Source organism: Schistocerca gregaria, unplaced genomic scaffold (assembly GCF_023897955.1).
Source record: "Schistocerca gregaria isolate iqSchGreg1 unplaced genomic scaffold, iqSchGreg1.2 ptg000180l, whole genome shotgun sequence".
NCBI lineage: Eukaryota > Metazoa > Arthropoda > Insecta > Orthoptera > Acrididae > Schistocerca > Schistocerca gregaria.
Window position 1 is genome coordinate 5,749,994 of NW_026061730.1, and position 12,543 is coordinate 5,762,536.

At 38.0% G+C, this 12,543-nt stretch overlaps 1 long non-coding RNA gene across 1 annotated transcript in view; it reads left to right on the forward strand.

Annotated features, from left to right (window-relative positions):
- Nucleotides 1-6,346, forward strand: part of LOC126302908 (uncharacterized) — a 53,289-nt gene extending 46,943 nt beyond the window's left edge. Inside the window, exon 4 of the long non-coding RNA XR_007553154.1 lies at nt 2,252-6,346. This is a non-coding gene — a long non-coding RNA (uncharacterized LOC126302908). The remainder of the gene's footprint in view (nt 1-2,251) is intronic.
- Nucleotides 6,347-12,543: the final 6,197 nt, after the last annotated feature.

Genomic DNA, 12,543 nt, shown 5'->3' on the forward strand with positions numbered 1-12,543 from the left:
GTTCGTCGTATTCATGATTTCCTCTTCAAAGTACCATACCATACTTATTATTTAATACAAAATGTCATTAAAAATTTACGTTATGCACTAGCAGATAGTTGAGAATATGTATGAACTTCAAATGACACGACGAACCGACTCGTTCTGCATATGGATTCACACCCAGGTCATGCAGGCTAGGCTGCGGTGGCCGTGTAGTTCTTGGCACTTAAGTCCGGAACCGTGTGAGTGCTACGGTCGCATGTTCGAATCTTGCCTCGGGCATGGATGTGTGTGATGTCCTTAGGTTAATTAGGTTTAAGTAGTTCTAGGTTCAAGGGGACTGATGACCTTAGATGTTGAGTCCCATAGTCCTCAGAGCCATTTGAACTAATCATGCAGGCTAAGATTTCGTGGCTGACGGAAATTAACAGTCATTCCTGACTAGGCATAAAGAGAGTGATATACCTCATTTTTGGACAGTATCAGTTAGCAAATATCAAATTTAAATTACATAATGTAACATTTTTAACGGACGCGAATTCCTACCCAGCATCTAATTTCCCTGTTAACGAACTACGAGAGATGTTAAATACTGCTGCTTCACAAGTAACTTGCTTGCAATGCAGTGAGGCAAAGCTTTGTTTTGGACAGGGATTCGAACCCAGAATGTAAACGGATTGTTATTGAAGTTCAATCAACTTTGACATATCGGATTTTCTCGGCAGAAGCTAGATGTATTAAATGAAATGACGATGACTAGACATTAGTTTTTCCTTTCCAGGTCTCCAACCCTGCACATATCGCTGTTAAGTATGGGATTGTTACACCAGCAGTGACATGTGAGCATGTTTGAACTAGAAATAATATGATGAAGTGTTCAGTGCTGACTGGGAATCGAACCCCAAACATATCGTTGTTGACTTCACACAAAGAGACGACACTTAACGAATTTTTCTCCACCAGCAGCTTGGAATGACATCCTTGAATTTACAGTGATCTCGCAAATAGTTCTGTGTCGCACTGGGAGTAAGATATCGTTAGTGTTGACAACGAATGAAAATGCTTGAGAATACATAGTGAAAAGTTTAGTGCTGGGCCAAGCTTCCAACCCACTCATGCGCAATATGTGGAGATGTAGAGGAATCTGCAGTTTTGAACAAACAACAAGTTGTAGTCGAGCTGTATTGTCATGAAGGGATCAAATTCTGCGTTAAGGGCGGTCTGAGTTGCATTGCCAGTTCAGAACCAATTTTATCGACATACAGAAGCTCAAATCAAAGACATAATAATTGTCCAGTGACTATACACAGGGTTTGTTTCGTCACTAGTAATAAATAACTAGTACAGGAAAAGTTACTGGTGATAGAGTTTCAACATGTCGCCACTACTTACTTTATTGTGGTTCCACCTAACGTCTACTTGGTAGAGAAGGAATATCATGTTTAATGTGATTTTCAGACCACAGTGCCGTTATACCTTCTTCACTTGGCGTAGCCAGAAAAGAATAGAATCTGCCTCTCCCTATAAAAAAAACATCGGCAGAAGTTGGAATCGAACCGAGACCAACAGCGTTTGAAACTATTGTCAGACCAACAGACCACCACACCCACTTCTGTACTACTCATTTCCCTATCATAACACCGTAGCGACACACAAGATGAGAATTCTGACACACAGGCTCCCTGTAGTGGTTTGCAGGGTGTTCGGTACATTCATTTACTTGGTTGACCGAATTGCCATGAACTAGCTGCCTTGGCTACCCAGTGCATACATTCGACTCTATTTTGTAATCACCGAAATAAAATAACGTAACTGGCACCACACAGAACTGCCAACAGTGTAGGATGCAGAAATTTAAATAGGAAGTGTTCCTTTCCATTTGAGCTACTCTATTGCGCTATCTGTTTGTTGAAACCATCGTGCAGTGCAAAAGAAATGCTGTAACTGTCTGTCTCTCAGAAGTCTATATCCGGCCATATGCATTATCTCACTGCACTGTGGAATGTCGAAGTTCTGGAGGAACTTTTATTCTCTTCCAGAGGTGCTGTAGCTAGGTCACAGCTAGTAGCATAACGGTAAGCGTAGTGCGCTGTCGATGGGATGTCGCATGTTCTATTACATTTGCTACTACATTTTTTTTAAACGCAATTCTGCTGTCTGCTAAAGTTATCAATTTAATGGAACTTTGAACATAATTCCCTTCACTTCTCAACCCAAAATAGTCGCATGTGGAAAAAGGTTAACTTCTGCATCGTTTTGTTCTTTTCAGGTTTAACAGACAGCCAGGCAGCAGATGCGCTCGAAGCTTTTGTATAATCATCCTGCGGTGAGGGTGAATCCACCACATCATGTACACTAGAAGGTGCCTGGTTAGCAGAGCCCATGGACAGAACAAGTGACACCTGAGGTGTCCCATACAACACGCCAGATTCTCCACTACCACTGTACCCTGAGACAGCAGTCTGAAGGTGACCCATTGCAGCCAGAAGCGCCTCAAGCTGTTCGCGGACCACAGCCAACTTCTCGTGCATCCACATACAGGATTCACACACCCTAATCATCCTAGTAAGACTAACTGAGAAGCAAACTATACAGCAGATAGAATCCCAGATATACAACTTGTTACCCTCCTGATGTGTCACAAATGGGTATTGATGCATTAATTAGCTAGCTGTTCAGCGAGCAATTCTGTGCTACAGGCTAAAGGATTTTTTTTCCTACAAAAATGTGAAATTAAACCTTTTAAATAGAGCAGCATATGCTAAATTTAGTAAATGTACTACAAGGAAAAGAAGGAAATTTATGAAGACTTAACTTATTGCTCTTTAAGATGACTGGTATGTTGTATTTATAATAAATGAAAAAGGAAATGACATGACAACTGGCTTTTATTCATCTTATATTTAAATTAAGATTTTAATTGTTAAAAATCAGATAGTGTTGAAACTAGTGAGGGCAAAAATAAGAATGAAACCTTCACTTTCAAGGAAATGTCAGTGTTCTGCCACAGCAACAGTTGTGACCTTCATAGCACCCAACAGACCTGGTGGGCAGAGATTGGTATGCAACCAGTCCAAAAATTATTGGCGTCAGTAGCTTCCAGTGCATTAAAATGCCCTGGGAAAAATAAAACTTCAAATCAGTTACTAAATCAGTTTGTGAATTCCACATCATGTCACACATAAATACATCCATCCTGAGGAATATTTTTATTGCCGTGATGCTTGTAGATGACTATTTTCATTCTTTGTTTTATGGTAGAAGAAAATGAACCTTTCTGTTAAGCCACTGATTTTAATTGAAATTAGTCTTATGTTAACTCCTAATTCAGGTCAGTTGGTATCTCACTTTTTGTTTGCTATAGGTTACAGTATGGACCCGTGTGAATTGGTAATACATTGGCAGCACTGTGTCTTCTTACCTTTTATGCTGTGTGACAGGCTTTACAGTGCATCATAACGAAAAGGCAAGATACTGACCATGCCCAACCCATTTACAACTGCTGCCTGCTCCACTCATACCATCATACCAACATGCATCTCACACTGTTATTGTATTATTATTTATTTCTATTCCTGTCTTCATTTTAATCTCATCCAGTTTTCTTATTGGTCTTATTTACATCTTGATGTCTTACTACTGTGCTTCATGTAGCTTTATCCTTCCTTTGCTATACTTAATCTGGTTTTGTCTTTTTCCAGTTTTCAGAATATTCCCATATGTTTTAATGCTCTGTTACTATTTTTTATTTCTTGACAATCCATTTTTGTTTCTTCCATCTGTGTAAATACAGAAAAGTTTCCCTACCCCTATACCGAACCCACTCCCACATAACTGTTTCTGTGTTGCTGCTTAGTTTGTGGAATTGCTCCCAAATAGCTTTCCACAGTGATTCTATGTTATAATTCATTCCACAGCCCTCACCAACTCAGCCCTACACAATATGTAACTGAGTCCTAAACATTTTCTCACTACCTCATCACTGCCTGTAAAATATTTCCACTCTGATGTACCAATTACCGCATCACAATGCCAAATTTGAAACACACGTACTGCAGGAACAAGAGCAGCATGCCCAGTGCCACCTTAAAAACTGTAAAGTCTATTCACTTTGTACACTTATATTGGACTACCACAATCCAGCACCACTACAAAAACCTCTGTCAAACCTCCTTTACATCAGTTAATAGATGCCTGATCCCATCTTGCACAACTACATATGCTACAATCTCACAAGCTCCCGCCCACCATCCTACCGAACCCAGCACCTAAACAGTCCTGTAACATAGTAGTGAACCTCTCCTCCAAAAGCCTCATTTCAAAGGGCCTTATCTTTTGCCACATTCACAAATTCAGTCATTCTGAGCTTCTTAAAGACCTACTCTCCTCCCTAAAGTGGAAACACTTTTTTGGTACCAACTCAAAACTAGTACTGAACCCAGCCTTACTTGGTATACTCTTCCATCTACCTGTGATCCTACAATACATCTCTCCCCTCCACCTTCACTCCCCCCATCCCATTTCCTGGATCATCCTGTAACCTCAATTTTTGTCTCATCATCATTCCTCCGAACTCCCATACACAGAGAGAAGCACCGTCTGGTGCTTAAAAACTGATTTCCACCTTAAAATCACTTCTAACAGAATATATTTCTGAATAAATAAAGAATATTGTTTGTGACTGCAGCGCACTTTCTGCTCCACCTGTATAGTCTTTGTTAGGGTGTGGAGTACATGGACAATTTAAAAATTGGCTCATTCCATTTCAAGTGTAATGGAAGTCTCTGCTTTACCATTTGTGAATGTAATGAAATTTTATCGGAAGGTTCCACAATGTCTTCAATGGATATGTACTAATATTCAGCTCCATATCTCCTTTGGTTCATTTCTACAGCCTCTCATGAATAGGGTTCCCGAGTTTGCACCACATACACACGTGCCAAAGTGTGAACTTTGGATAACTTTTGTGAAAGGTACTTTCAGTTTACAAGCCCTTGCTTTTGTACACTTAAACAACTTTTTGTGCTGAATTAGAAGACATTATCTTTGACATTTTTAAATGCAAACTGCAAGAGCCGTAAGACTACAAAAATGACTGAAAATTCATTGTGTGATTTTGAGAGCCCATCTTTAACCAGTCACAATTCACAATTTAATCAACAGATTTGGCCGACAACTGTGTTGTCTTCTTGTGCTTTTTGTTTGGTAGCCTTGGGCCTTTTCTGTCAAATTATATGCTCCTACCAATTTGGTGTAAATGTTTTGGGTGCCAAATTTGTGTAGTTTTTGGAGTCTGTATCTCAACTGTATGTTCTTTAATCTTTATAATCTTTCTGTATCTAAAAAGAGAAGCCTTTCAACTTCAGAGGCACTTAGCTTAATTTTTGACTCTTGCCTGCCTATGACTGGAAAAAAATTGCTCACAGTTATTACTTTTCATACATATTTTTATGCTCATACGTGATATTAATGAATAAACAAAAAGAAAAATCAGTGAAACCTTTTTTCTGTCCATAAAACTAGAAGTGTAGTTATGTATGAATCAACTTTAAGCAATAAGCAGCAATAAAACAAATGAAAATTCAGAATATTAGAATTCTAAACACAGGTGGAATAATTCTTTTTCACATCAGAATGAATAAATTGCTATTACTGTCTTGTTCATATTCTGAGTAAATGTATTGGATTCCTAATGTTTTGGTGTTTTTATGACTTTTAGACATGTTTTGGAATTGGTCTTCTCAAAATTTTGTGAACTCAAGCCAAAGTAGTGCAGCTGGTACCAGACTTGTTGTAATTAATCTTACCCTAAAAAATTGCGTTTTTAAACCCTTTGTAAAAAAATCAATAAAACCCAACTATATCTAATATGAAAATTCAATTGACATACAAAATGTTACATAGTTAGCCTTATATGAACTAAAGAGAGCCATAATATTTACTGAAGGCAAATCTGTAGTGTCACAAGAATTTATTTTATTAATATTGTGTTTTAACTTTTCTTGCAATTTAAGAAATGCAACTAAAATAACAATTACACTCCCAGCAAAAAGAAACTAACTTGATGTAGAATTGTCATGAGAGTAAAGTACAATTAACTACTTTTTGGAAGCTTGCAGAAATTTGTAGATCTTCACTAATTTCTCAGTTCTTTTGTCTTCTAAATGTTTTATTAATTTTGCCCAAATGAACTGGCAGATGGACAAGATTCTTTCAGGTGCATTGCTGGCAGGGCATGAAAAGAGGCACTAATAAAGTAGTTGTAAGAATGGATTATTGTTTTGAATATAGTACAGTAATAGGAATTTATAATGAATTGTTTAATCATCAATCTGAAAAGAAAGCAATAAAATCCAAAATCAGCTACTTTTCTTTCATTTTTTAAACTCGTTTTTATTTTCTCCCTAATCCTGGCTGGTACACTCATTTCATGTATGCGTAATACATCAAAATGGCCAACTGGTGTTGGCTGCAGCAGCTATCAAGGATGGTAACTATGAGGAATTAATCAAGAAAACTGTGTGCCATTTGGAATCAAAGAATGTATGCTGCAATATTGTGAACCATGTCCTGGATAACCTGACCTAGAATCTTATTCAGTACGTGTTTTTAAAAGCATATGACCCAGAAGAAATTATACAGTACAAACAGGGGTTTATACTAATAAGAATGTTGTAGAGATGCATCAATTAACTGTAGAAGAGTTCATAGAGAATAAAAAAAGTCATCGTCTTACAAGCCACCATTCTCCCTTCCTCCCACCCCCCCCCCCTCTCTCTCTCTCTCTCTCTCTCTCTCTCTCTCTCTCTCTCTCTCTCTCTCTCTCTCTCCCTCTACCTCTACCTCTCCCCAAATTGACATCTGGGTATACCGTGTATGCCTCATATCACTGACTTCATTTTTGCCGAGTGCTGGAAACTCTACAGCAGGCTGCTTCTGTGCAGTCTGCTAAATGAGAGAAATTTTTTCTTTTGTAAATGACAAATATTGTAATGATTTTTACACACAAGAAAGACTTCAAAGAATTCTGTCTGCTTGATACGCACATTTTGACAACATTTGCAATGAACAGGGCTACAGATTAGAACATACCCTATTCTCATGTTTCTTTTGTTCTGTGACCTTTTTAAGCACTGTCAAGAACGTCTTCTTCCAAGGAGCCCGTCACAACTCTAAGGTGGGAATCTGTGGCACAAGGAAAACATCAAGTACAGCAAGTGGCCTAATGATCTCCATACTAATTAGTAATCTATTTGAGACCAGTAAATGCTACTCAAGCTACTGTTTGTATGAAATCTGAAGATACTTGCAATATCTGTAGGGTATATAAGAATCCCAGAATGTGACAGCAGTTGTTCGTCTAGCCTAGTACTTCATTTTTATGTAATATTCTTCTTTACAGTGTTGATATTGTACAGGCCTCCTTTTCCGTTCAAGAGGGTCTTGATTATTATTGGTGCAATCTCTTCCTTGCATAGTTTGTTAATCTGTCCCCAAATATTCTGGGTGCCACTTTTCTTGTCACCTGGTATTTTTAAATAACAGATAAATAAATATCTACATCTACATCTACATTTATACTCTGCAAGCCACCCAACGGTGTGGGGCAGAGGGCACTTTACATGCCACTGTCATCACCTCCCTTTCCTTTTCTAGACGCGTATGGTTCGCGGGAAGAATGACTGTCTGAAAGCCTCCGTGCGCGCTCTAATCTCTCTAATTTAACATTCATGATCTCTTTGGGAGGTATAAGTAGAGGGAAGCAATATAATCGATACCTCATCCAGAAACGCACCCTCTCGAAACCTGGCGAACCAGTTACACCATGATGCAGAGTGCCTCTCTTGCAGAGTCTGCCACTTGAGTTTGTTAAACATCTCCGTAATGCTATCACAGTTACCAAATAACCATGTGACGAAATTCGCTGCTCTTCTTTGGATCTTCTTTATCTCCTCCGTCAACCCGATCTGGTACGGATCCCACACTGATTAGCAATACTCAAGTATAAGTTGAACGAGTGTTTTGTAAGCCACCTCCTTTGTTGATGGACTACATTTTTTAAGGAGTCTCCCAATGAATCACAACCTGGTACCTGCCTTACCAACAAATAATTTTATATGATCATTCCACTTCAGATCATTCCGCACACATACTCCTAGATATTTTACAGAAGTAACTGCTACCAGTGTTTGTTCCACTATCATATAATCATACAATAAAGGATCCTTCTTTCTATGTATTCGTAATACACTACATTTGTCTATGTTAAGGGTCAGTAGCCACTCCCTGCACCAAGTGCCTATCTGCTGCAGATCTTCCTGAATTTTGCTACAATTTTCTAATGCTGCAACTTCTCTGTATACCACAGCAACATCCGCAAAAAGCCGCATGGAACTTCCGACACTATCTACTAGGTCATTTATATATATTGTGAAAAGCAATGGTCCTGTAACACTTCCCTGTGGCACGCCCGAGGTTACTTTAACGTCTGTAGACCTCTCTCCATTGATAACAACATGCTGTGTTCCGTTTGCTAAAAACTCTTCAATCCAGCCACACAGCTGGTCTGATATTTCGTAGACTCTTACTTTGTTTATCAGGCGACAGTGCGGAACTGTATCGAACACCTTCCAGAAGTCAAGAAAAATAGCATCTACCTGGGAGCCTGTATCTAATATTTTATGGGTCTCATGAACAAATAAAGCGAGTTGGGTCTCACACGACTGCTGTTTCCAGAATCCATGTTGATTCCTACAGAGTAGATTCTGGGTTTCCAAAAATGACATGATACTTGAGCAAAAAACATGTTCTAAAATTCTACAACAGATTGATGTCAGAGATATAGGTCTATAGTTTTGTGCATCTGCTTGATGACCCTTCTTGAAGACTGGGACTACCTGTGCTCTTTTCCAATCATTTGGAATCTTCCATTCCTCTAGAGACTTGCGGTACACAGCTGTTAGAAGGGGGGCAAGTTCTTTCTCGTACTCTGTGTAGAATCAAATTGGTATTTTGTCAGGTCCAATGGACTTTCCTCTGTTGAGTGATTCCAGTTGCTTTTCTATTCCTTGGACACTTATTTTGATGTCAGCCATTATTTCGTTTGTGCGAGGATTTAGAGAAGGAACTGCAGTGTGGTCTTCCTCTGTGAAACAGCTTTGGAAAAAAGTGTTTAGTATTTCAGCTTTATGCGTGTCATCCTCTGTTTCAATGCCATCATCATCCTGGAGTGTGTTGATATGCTGTTTTGAGCCACTTAAAGATTTAACGTAAGACCAGAACTTCCTAGGATTTTCTGTCAAGTTGATACATAGAATTTTACTTTCATAATAAATAGTGTGGCTATAATTAATACCAGTGTAAATAAAATCCTTGTATACTTTTATTAACTAAATAATACTACACCAGGCCATGTGAGAGACATTATGTCAGTAGTGTTTTATGATGCCCTCCAGATGAAATACTAGCACCACCTCCTAGGTTGAGAGTGTAAATAAATCTTAAATCTTCTCCATCTAAATTTAACTCTTCCAATAGTTCTGGTGAAAGGCGATTGCTTTCATATAATTTCCATTTACTTAATTTATCTCTGGTTTTAATTAAGTCCATCCCAGAGCTTACCTAGTTCCTCTTCTGTTTTTCCTAAATCAACTGTGAACCATAGTGTACTGACTGATAAATCTGTTGTTTCTTGCACCTTTTGAGTAATTAATTCACTTACTCATGCCTCCAAAGTTCTGAAAGTGGAGCCTGGTAAAGCTGTTATGTCCAAATTTTTACCCTGCTCTAACACATGTAACCCCATTTGTGTGTCTTAAGAATTGTTCATTTACTTTTGTAAACATTTGTTTAGTTAAATCTTTCACATATGTTCTACATTCTGACCTACCTCCTTTAATTGTTCAAAACCAGCATTTCTTGCAAGATCACATAGTTTGTTTATCTTAGTACTTAACTACCCTTGTAAAGTGGGTAAAATGTTAGCAAGTTAGTTATTTTTGTATTTATCTTCTTTTTTTCCTCTTTGTGAGATTCCTGAATATGCTGTTGGAGGCTACCATTTGTGATATCTACTTTTGCACTTAAATCCTCAGTCGGTCTTCCACCATTTGTTGCCTAAAATTTATTAATGTAAAAATGCTAATGAGTTGTCTGTTAACTCAGTATTCTAAGCCCAATAACACACAACTTTTTGGCCAGCCACTGACTTCAAATTTCTCACAACACATCGTACCACTTAAAGGCATGGTATTTTGATTCAGATGCAGCTCACTCATGACTTTCAGTGGCACTGGGCACGGCGAACCGCCAGTGCAAAGTGGAACCGTCATATTGGGAAGGCTACAATGGAAATTGCTGCAGCAGTGGCCAACTCTGGTGTTTGATATGCCGCCAATGTAACTGCAGTTAACTGCTGTGTGATGACAAGGAACTGGAGACTACAAAACAGCCACCGGCTCAAATTCTCAATCTTCTGGATTGAAGACGTGTATTTTATTCTGTGTTGTAATTATTGTTGAGTAACTTAATATTTTTGTATTGACAACTAAATTCCTTCTGTTCTTTCTGTATTACTGAGAAGTCTATAAAGTTTTCTCCTCAACAGCTCAATTCTTCATAAACTTTTCTTGAATAAAGTATTATTAATGATTGCTGCATTGAGTAACCTTCACAGTTGACCACATATTCATGGACAGTGTCCTTTTCTACTGGAACTCTTTATGACAAAAATACTAATATCTTTCAAGTATCTTAACAAATCTTCGCAGATTCACCATTCTGTGAGGCATTCACCACAAATGGAATTTTTCCTGGGTACCTACATGATAATTTTCTCTGATGAGGGCAGTACATTAGTTACTATTGTCAAAACACCTTTTGCTCATTACCTGCATAAACTCCTCTCCCCCCATCTCATCCCACCATCTCCAAATCAGTGTCCAGCTGTACCTTCTATGCCTTGTATTACTGACTGTGTCTCCGTTTTGGCATGCCGCTGAGTGCTGAAGACTCAACAACAGATTACTACTGTGCGCACTACTACATGAGAGAATTTTCTTCTTCTGTAAACCACATATATTATTATAGCTTTTTACACACAGGAAAGATATCAAGCTGTTCTGTTTGCTTGGCTAGTATATTTCAACATCATTTGCAACAAACCAACTTACAGTCCACAGCATTTCTTGGTTCTGTGTATGTTTGAAGCATTGTCACATGTGTGTTCATCCCAGGAGCCTGGCACATTTCTGAAGCAGGGATCTGCTGCACAGAGAAAACATCAAGAGCAGCAAGTGTGGCCAATTGGAAGCCACTTCCAGTGTTGCTCTGTCCAGTAGAAACATAGTCTACCTCACCATTCAGTCAATATACACATGCAGAAAAACCCAGTGGTCAACGTGAATGTCCCACTATCCAAACTACTTTAAATAAATGTCCTCCAGTAGTTGATGGTCATCATTCATCAGTCCTAAATACCCTGGGCAATACATTACTTCAACAAAGTGATAGATTACACTGTAGTCTTGATCTATTTAAATTCAAGGACAACATTTCAAGCATCATCTTGTCTTACGTTACAGAGAAAGAAATTAAAGAAATTGAATTTAATCAAGAAAGGTTTGCTGAAGTCCACAGAGTTGCTAGCATAAGAGAAAATCAACAGTTAAAGCCCATTGTTGTAAACAATATTAGGGGAAACAGAGGTTAGAATGATTTTGTAGTATTCAAAGTCAAAGCATTTAAAGTCGGTGAAGAAATTCCAGCACTTATCCATTTTTTGCATCCCAGTGCCCACATCCACTCCTTCCATTGTCCATCTACCTAGGGTAATTAATGAATTCCAGATCATCACATATTTTAAATCAAAAGCACCATCAATAACATCAGGAAGGCAATATACTTGTTCAGAATCTAAATAAGACGGCATTTGCAATTTATTTAGTCTGAAGTGCAAATACATTATTCCAGTCATACAATGAGTTTAAAGTTCTGCCTCTGTGGATTTTCATTTGTTTTATTGCTGCTTATTGCTTGAAGTTGATTGTACATAACTACACTTGTATTTTTGTGGCTTAAAAGCTATTTACTCTTTAATGCTGCATTTGAGCATATTCTCTTTATGAAAACCTACAACTTTGAACAAGGTTTTACAGCTCTAAGCAGACAAGGGTCAGCTGCTGAAGCTGAAAGATTGCTGAACAGGTCCAGAAAAACAGGGACACTTCATTGAAAATATATTTATTGAAATATAAGTTTCAAAACTGGGAGAATTAAAGCTGAAAGTACATATTTTATATTGTAATTAGCCCTTTACAAAACATTCATTGTAGAGCACACAAATTTGACCATCTGTCATTTCCTTTTCTCTGCTGAACAAAACACTAGAACAGTGTATTATTGCAATCCCGTTTGTAGTCCAGTGGTCCTTTCTTGAGAGCACAAGACAGATTCTTAAAAACCAAGTGAAAAAGAAGTATATTTGTGCATTAGAAGTTCATTTGATATGAGTATTGTTTCAAAATTAATTAATTTTAATTTAAATATGAATTGTCCCACTCC